This window comes from Scyliorhinus torazame, chromosome 9 (genome assembly GCF_047496885.1).
Source record: "Scyliorhinus torazame isolate Kashiwa2021f chromosome 9, sScyTor2.1, whole genome shotgun sequence".
Lineage (NCBI taxonomy): Eukaryota > Metazoa > Chordata > Chondrichthyes > Carcharhiniformes > Scyliorhinidae > Scyliorhinus > Scyliorhinus torazame.
The window spans coordinates 34,740,496-34,749,882 of NC_092715.1; positions in this window are offsets into that span (position 1 = coordinate 34,740,496).

The window sequence follows — 9,387 nt, forward strand, 5'->3', positions numbered from 1 at the left end:
ATAAATTACTTTTGAACTGTAGCCTCTGTTGTAATATCTTCCCAAATCCTATCCCGTGCGCCACAAGGCACGAGTGAGGAGTGTGATGGGATTCTCTCCACTTGCCTCGGTCAGTGCAGTTCTAACCTGGTGGCGGACGGTGGTGGGGTGTGTCACATGGTGATAGTCAGGAGGCCTATACTCTTTGGGAACCCAGGCTCGTGCAGCATTGACCCCTCTCTCAAGTGACCACCTGCCCACTCAGTGCAACCACAGGCAAGTGCACGGCGGACTCTCCGCTCCAGGAAGAAATCTATCATAAACAGGGTTTTTTTGAATGAGAGCTCAAGTCCACAGTGTTGTGTTATGTACTCTGGGATAACACAGGCTGCAACTGGATGCAGCTTTAACCAAAAGATACTCCAGACCTTGAAGTTAATTCAATCTGATTTATTGAACCAGTTAGCACAGTTCTCTATGAGTTCGACTCTCTGCTAACCTAAGTCTGACTGAACCAGACTAGCTCTTCGCCACGTGCTGGAGGTGTGATACTGTACATACACCCTGACTCACTCTGTAGGACGTTCATCAGTGGAAAGAGGTGGAGTGTGAGTGCCTCGTGCCTTTTATAGTGAGATACCACCTTTGTGTGTACCGCCTGCTCATTGGTCATGTCCTGTTCTCTGTGTTCATTAGCTGCCTGTCTGTGTCTGTCTGTATATCATTATCTGCATGTCTGCATATCATGACAATATAGAGGGCCTAGTCTAATGGGCAGAACAGGGACAAATGGAATTTAACCCTGAAAAGTATCAGGTGGTGCATTTTAGGAAGACTAACAGGGCAAGGGAATATACAGTGAATGATAGGGTGCCAGGGGGTATAGTGGACACAGGGATCTTGGCCTGCATGTCCATAGGTCCTTAAAGGCAGCAGGACAGGTAGATAAGGTAGTTAAGAAACCATATGGGGTACTTGCCTTTATTAGCCGATGCATAAGTGCTAAATCGCTGGCTTTGAAAGCAGACCAAGGCAGGCCAGCAGCACGGTTCAATTCCCGTAACAGCCTCCCCGAACAGACGCCGGAATGTAGCGACTAGGGGCTTTTCACAGTAACTTCATTTGAAGCCTACTTGTGACAATAAGCGATTTTCATTTCATTCATAGAATATAAGAGCAGGGAGGTTATGATGGAGCTGTGTAAAACTCTTGTTCGGTCACAGCTGGAGTACTGTGCGCAGTTCTGGTCGCCGCACTATAGGAAGGATGTGATTGCACTAGAGAGGGTGCAGAGGAGATTCACCAGGATGTCGCTCTGGGCTGGGGTGTTTCAGCTATCAAGAGAGGCTGGTTTGGCTGGGGTTGTTTTCCTTGGAGCAGAGAAAGGTGAGGGGGGGACCTGATTGAGTTGTACAAAATTATGAGGGACACAGATAGGATAAATAAGAAGAAAGTTTTCCCCTTAGTTGAAGAGTCATTAACCAGGGGGAATAGATTTAAGGTAAGGAACAGGAGATTTAGAGGTGTTTGAGGAAAATCTATTTCACCCAGAAGCTGGTGGGAATCTGGAACTCGCTGCCTGAAAGGGTGATAGAGGTGAGCACTTGAAACGCCACAGCATACAAGGCTATGGACCAAGTGCTGGAAAATTGGATCAAAATAGATAGGTGTTTGAAAAGGGCAGCACGGTAGCATTGTGGATAGCACAATTGCTTCACAGCTCCAGGGTCCCAGGTTTGATTCCGGCTTGGGTCACTGTCTGTGCGGAGTCTGCACATCCTCCCCCGTGTGTGCGTGGGTTTCCTCCGGGTGCTCCGGTTTCCTCCCACAGTCCAAAGATGTGCAGGTTAGGTTGATTGGCCATGATAAATTGCCCTTAGTGTCCAAAATTGCCCTTAGTGTTGGGTGGGGTTACTGGGTTATGGGGATAGGGTGGAGGTGTGGACCTTGGGTAGGGTGCTCTTTCCAAGAGCCGGTGCAGACTCGATGGGCTGAATGGCCTCCTTCTGCACTGTAGATTCTATGATTCTATGACTCTTTACTACTCGCTAAAATGGTTGAGCAAGCTAGTCAGTTGACAGATCGACTGAGGCACCAGGAATGAAAACGCCACAGAGTTGGCCAGGGTGGCACGCATGGCTGGCACCACCTCCCGCTCCTGCACACGACTGGACTCCTCCAACTGCACCTACAGGTGCTGGATGCTTGCCGACATCCCCTCATGGACTCCCAGGCTCTCTGACTGCATCTCCACACTCAATGGGACTGTCCATTCCGGAAGACCGTCTCAATAGCAGCTAATCCCTGGGATCGGCCTGCCCTCTGCCTGTCTGCCCCCTCGGGTGTTCCGACCTCCACCTGCTGTCCCGGATCAGCTGTGTGGTGCGCCAGATGTTGCCCCAGGAGCCTCGTCACTGAAATGCCCAATCGAGAGGAGTGACTCATGGGATGGTGGAGGGTGTTGGAGTCAGCTGTGACGGGAGGTCACTGTCATCCTCAGACTCGGGCTCCGGGGTGTCCTGCGTCTCGGTTGGAGGTCTCGCGTCCGATCTGCTCTCAGCGCGATGCTCGGTTTACTGGGAGAGGGGGTTCCGGCTGTGGCACTAGCTGCAGACGGATGGGCCCACCCCATCTCCAGCAGGTCCTGCAAGACGTAACACAGGACGCGTTATTAGATCGTGGGCCGGGAGGGAGAGCGGGTGGTGAGGTTGAGGGGTGTGGGAATGAGGGTGGTGGGGGTTGGTGTTGGGGGGGAGGGGGGTTGACATACATGTCGCGGGCAATAGCAGGGTCTCACTTCCTCGCCTGCAGCCAAACTCTACCGCGACGGCCTCCCTTTACTCCGGGCCGCCGACCACGTCCAGGGCCCTCTGCTCTGCCAGGGTCAGGGGCCACAGGTCCGGCAGCCCCCTCCGTCTTATCCCGATCCCGGAGGTTGTGGGCGGCCTTCTCCTGGGAAGTGAGGGGGGGTGAACAGAAAACAACTGTGTTAGACAGTCCGATGCATGCAGCCCAGGGTGTGGGTAGCTGGTGGCCTCAGCGACCACGGCACCCGGCCATGGCGGCCGGTATGGATGCGGGCATGTGGTGCAGGGTGGGGGTTCTGCCACCCTCCAGGTTTGGGTCATGGGTGGGATGGGGTTTCGTGCCAGGGCACAGTGCTGTGTACTCACTCTGGCCGCCCTGCGGAGGCAGTGTAGCTTTCTATGGCACTGCTGACCAGTCCGGACGACGTTGCCCACAGCGCTGACCGCCTCTGCCACCTGCGCCCAGGCACGGCGAAAGGCGGCGGCTGGCAGCTTCCTTCTCGGGCCGGAGGTACAGGGTGATCCGTCTCTCCTCCACTGCATCCAGGAGGGTCTCCAGCTCGGCATCCATGAAGCGTGGGGCCAGACGTCTTGCTGCCACCTTGTTGGCTGGGATGGGGTGTGTGGGGAGTGACGTGTGTATCTGTGGCAGCAGCTGGTCAGCCTCCTGAGGGGGCGGTGTCGATGTTTTCCACGTAAACCTTTGCATTTAGCCTCAATCGTGAAACCGGTGAATCCCGCATCCTTTTTCATTGGAATAGATTGTGTTCCACATGCTGCCGGTGATAGCCCCTGAACAGTAGTTGAATGCGTCCAGTTTTTACTGCCACGGAACTCCACAAATTCTGTGTCGGCATCAACACATCGGGCGAGGTTCTCCATTTCGCGATGCCGATTTTGTAATCGGTGATCGGGCGGAGAGTCCCGTTTTCCGATGGAATCGGGAGCAGCATTTGTTTTACACAGGTTTGCATGCGCCACCCCCTCTGAAACGGTGTCATCGTGGCGCGCACTGCACGCCTTTGGGGTCGCCTCAGGACGCCACCTGAAGGCCCTCCCCCGGTGCTCCGCCCCCCCGATGGGCCGAGTTCACGACGGCGCGGCGAACCTGTGGTCCCAGCCGTGCGGGAACCCGGTGTGGCGGCTGCAGAACGTGTCCTGCGCCGCCACAGCTGGGCAAGAGCTGTGTAAATGGCCAGGGGGGGCTTCTGCAAGGGCTGGGGGGACTGGTGGTAGGTGGCGAGGGGGGGGTCAAGGGGGTATCCAGCGGGCCACTATCTGGCAGGCCAGATCCGCGCACGGCCAGCGCCATGTTGTACGGCGCGACCACTGCGGGCTGTCGCTCTGCGCGGCCATGGACCCAGAAATTCTCTGGCTGTTTATTTTGTGGCGGCTGGGCGTTTTACGTGGTGCGGCTGCTAGCCCCTCACCGGTCGCAGCATCGGTGAGGGGGCGGTGTCGATGTTTTCCACGTAAGCCTTTGTATTTAGCCTCAGAATCGGAGATTGCGGCCCTTGGACTCTGAAAGGAGAATCCCGCCCAGAGTCTCTCCCAGAGGGGAAACAGTCTCTGAGCATCCACCTTGTCAAGTCATCTCAGGATCTTACATGTCCCTGTAAGTTCACCTCTCTATCTTCTCAACTTGAGTGGATAGAGGCCCAAACTGTCCAACATTTCATCATACGATAACCCCATCATTCCAAGAATAAGTCGAATGAACCTTCTTCAAATGCAGTTGTGGGTGGGATTCTTCGACCCCCTGCCGGGTCGGAGAATGGCCGCGGCGCTTCACGAATCGCGCCACGCCGCTCCGACGCAGAGCGGAGAGTCAGCGCCATTGGTGCCGGCGTGGTCGGCACGGCGCCAATCGCGGGTCGTGGCGATTCTCCGGCCCGAATGGGCCAAGCGGCCGAGCAAAAAAGCCGAGTCCCGCCGGCGCCGTTCTAAGATCCTCTGAGCCAGCGGGACCTCGGCGTTGAATAGTCCGGGGTCGGCCTGTGGGGGGTGAGGCACGATCAATTGAAGAAAGACTAGAGTTGGATACAACTGAGGCTTTATTTCTCTAAGATGTGTGGCCTCCCGCAGCAGCTGGCGAAATGGCTGCTGAATGGAGGACACGCATATTTATACTCCGCCTACTGGGCGGAGCCAGCAGGCAGGGACTACCGGCGAACCTGTAGTACAGGTCCTACCTTACATCACCTAATACAGGTGCAACAGTGGTTTACCACAGGGAGGCAGGGGGGATCCGACCCTGGGGGGGCCTCCGTTGTGGCCTGGCCCGCGATTGGGGCCCACCGATCAGCGGGCTAGCCTATAGGGCTGGGGGCCTCCTTTCTTCCGCTCCGACCCCTGTAGCCCTACACCAGTTGGCGTCAGGGCTGGCGCGGGGAAGAAAGCCACTGTGCATGTGCACGTTGGCGCCCGTGCTACTGCGTATGCACGCGTTGGCACCAGTTCAACTGCACATGCGCGGACCCCACCGCGCCGAATTGATGCCGAGATTGGCAGCTGGAGGGCATGGGCCGCTCCAGCGCCGTGCTATCCCACTGTGGCCTGGAGAATCGGGTCTCGGAAGGCCTGTTGACACTGGAGTAAAATACTCCTGTTTTTACGCCGGCGTCAACACTGGTACAAACCATCCTTACCTTTATATTTCATTCCCCTCACAGTGAATAACAACATTCCATTTACCATCCTAGTCACTTGCTGTACCTACATACAGGTGATTTGGGATTCATATAGCAGGATATCCAGTTCCCCCCGTAGCTTGGAGTTCTGCAATGTCTTCCCACTTAAACAGTATTCTGCTTTTCTATTTTTCGTGTTAAATCAACAAGTTCACATTTTATCCCATTATACTCCATCTGCCAAATTTTGTCCACTCACTTAACCTACCTGAATCTCTTTGCAGAGACCCTGTGCCCTCTTCACAATTGACTCCTCTATCTTTGTGTCGCCTGCAAATTTTGCAATTATATGTTGTGATATAAATTGTAAATATTTAAGGCCCCAGCCCTGATCCCTGTGGCACTCCACTCATTCCATCTTATCAACCTGAAGATGACCCTTTTATATCTGCTTTGTATCCTGTTAAATAACCAATACTCTATCCATGCTAATATGTTGCTCTCTACATGAGGAACTCTTATTTTGTATACTGATGTGGCACTTCGTCAATTGCCGGCTGTTAATCTAAGTAGACTACATCCACAGGTTCCCCTTTATCCACATTGCTTGTTAATTCCTTGATGAACTTGAGGAATAAACGAGTCTGTTAGGTTTGAGGAAGTGGCCACACAAGAGCATAAGGAAAAACAAAAGGTTTAATAAACACAAGCAAACTCAGGACATCATGCTCCCCGAAGGGACTCCCGCTTTCCACCCAGATCTGGGCTGGGGTTTTTACATCCGGGATGATCCCGTTCCTGAAGGAAGCCCTGTTCCCTTCAGTGGGGAAGTTCACATTCTTCGAAGGTCACGGGGAACCTGATCAGCCCGTCAAATGCGATTTCCTTTTCACAAAACCATGTTGACTCTGCCTGTTTGCACTGAGATTTTCGAAGTGCTCCCCTATGAATCTCTTTCATAATAGATCCCAGCATTTTCCATGTTAAGCTAACTGACCCATTTATCTCGGTGTCCATGTACATAGATCCCTGAAAGTTGCCACCCAGGTTGAGAGGGTTGTTAAGAAGGCGTACGGTGTGTTAGCTTTTATTGGTAGAGGGATTGAGTTTCGGAGCCATAAGGTCATGTTGCAGCTGTACAAAACTCTGGTGCGGCCGCATTTGGAGTATTGCATGCAATTATGGTTGCCGCATTACAGGAAGGATGTGGAAGCATTGGAAAAGGTGCAGATTGCCTGGTATGGAGGGAAGATCTTATGAGGGAAGGCTGAGGGACTTGAGGCTGTTTTCGTTAGAGAGAAGAAGGTTAAGAGGTGACTTAATAGAGGCATACAAGATGATCAGAGGTTTAGATAGGGTGGACAGTGAGAGCCTTTTTCCTTAGATGGTGATGTCTAGCACGAGGGGACATAGCTTTAAATTGAGGGGAGATAGATATAGGACAGATGTCAGAGGTAGGTTCTTTACTCAGAGAGTAGTAAGGGCGCGGAATGCCGTGCCTGCAACAGTAGTGGACTCGCCAACATTAAGAGCATTTAAATGATCATTGGATAAACATATGGATGATAAGGGAATAGTGTAGATGGGCTTTAGAGTGGTTTCACAGGTTGATGCAACATCGAGGGCCGGAGGGCCTGTACTGTGCTGTAATGTTCTATGTTCTATAGTTTGTAGATTTCTGCCTTCTTTCTTGAATAGAGGGGTCACATTTGAGATTTTCCAATTTGATGGAACCTTTCCAGAATCTGGGGTATTTGAAAAAGAAAATTAAAACACTTTTTAAGAGCCCAGATTGAAGTCTATCAGGAACTGGGTACTTGTCAGTTCTAATAATTGTCTCAGTTACCTTTCGCTGGTGTTTATAATTGTTTTAAATTCCTCCCTCGCTTTCCCTTCTTGATTCACAATCATTCTATGATTGTGGGCGTGATTCAGCGGACTGGCAGTGCCACTACAGATAAAAGGATAACCTTTCTTTTCTTTTTATAGAACCTGAGTTAATGGCTGTAGCTTTTAGGTTTTTAGCAACACAGGTTGTGAAATAAAACCACGAGATGTTACCAAGGTAATTAACAAGAACCTACGAGCCTGTTCTCTTTACATTTATTCAGCTTGGGTTGGCTGAAATTACTCTGGGCCACCACAGGGTGGCAGCAGGAGCTCTGTTATCAGACCCTGCTTTCTCTCACAAGTGTCTTATTTCTGTTTTCGGGATGCAAAGTTCTCTTTTTGGAGACTTGAAAATTCAGGATGTAAACCCAAAGGTCCTTTGATCCTAAAATCCCCTGTGATTATCGAAGCTCTCCATAATTAATAATTCAATCAACATACAGCAGTGTCAAGCCATTGTGCAAGGACAAAGCCTCATTATTTGTAACAAGAAGAGAAACATTAAAAAGGATGGATTAGCGTTTATATTGTGCCTTTCACCTTAAACTGTCCCAAAGTACAGGCGTGAAATGATTTCAGGAAGAGGAAGCTGATGTGTAAGGGACGCACATTGCAGAATCGGCCCATTGAGTCTGCACTGACGCATGGTGGGTCCTGACCTGCCCACATCATCACATTTGCCAGAACCTGACCCATAGCCTTGACTGTTATGACGTGCCAAGTGTTCATCTATGTACCTTTTAAAAGGATGTGAGGCAGCCTGCCCCTACCACTCTCCCAGGCAGTGAATTCCAGACCGACACCGCCCTCTGGGTAAGAAAGTTTTTCCTCAAATCCCCCCGGAACCTCCCGCCCCTCACTTTGAACTTGTGTCCCCTCTGAATGACCTATGAACGAAGGAGAACAGCTGTTCCCTATCTACCCATGTCCATGATCCATTGATTTGATTTATTGTCACATGTACCGAAGTACAGTGAAAAGTATTTTTCTGCGGCCGAGGGAACGTACACGGTACGTACATAGTAGACAAAAGAATAATCAACAGAGAACATTGACAAATGATACATCGAAAAACAGTGATTGGTTACAGTGCGGAACAAGGGGCCAAACAAAGCAAATACATGAGCAAGAGCAGCATAGGGCGTCGTGAATAGTGTTCTTACAGGGAACAGATCAGTCCGAGGGGGAGTCGTTGAGGAGTCTTGTAGCTGTGGGGAAGAAGCTGTTCCTATGTCTGGATGTGCGGGTCTTCAGACTTCTGTACTGTCTGCCTGATGGAAGGGTCTGGAAGAAGGCAATGCCTGGGTGGGAAGGGTCTCTGATACTGCCGTCTGCCTTCCTGAGGCAGCGGGAGGTGTATACAGAATCAATGTGGGGGTGGCAAGCCTGTGTGATGCAAATGGCCATATCAGAAACATTGTTAACCAGAGATCAGTGGGTTTGTACAATGGTAACTTCTAAAGGCAAGGAATTTAAGCGAGGTAGACAGCTGAATCCACAGAGGGGAATATTTAAAGAGGTTGAACAGTATAAATGTTAGCACCCTCATTGGGAAAGAGGCTAGTTCCATCTGTGATCTGAGCCACAGAGGCTTGTTTCCGCTAACATTTAAAGGCACATGCAGATTGCAGATATTCTTCTCTAAAAGACCCAGTTTTGTGTCTTTGCTTAACCAGGAAGAGAGGTTTCCCAAGACCTGGTCACCTTAGCGGTATTGGGTGATAACTATTACCTGGATTTAAGCCATAGAGTTACTAAAATTGGATGTTGTTCGGGAAAAGGGGTGTCTCAAGTGAGTTTGGAGAATGTGGGCATATTTTGGGGACAAGATGGAACTTCAGATAAAACAGTGAACATAGAACATAGAACACAGAAAATACAGCACAGAACAGGCCCTTCGGCCCACGATGTTGTGCCGAACCTTTGTCCTAGATTAATCATAGATTATCATTGAATTTACAGTGCAGAAGGAGGCCATTCGGCCCTTTGAGTCTGCACCGGCTCTTGGAAAGAGCACCCTACCCAAACTCAACACCTCCACCCAACACCAAGGGCAATTTGGACATTAAGGGCAATTTATC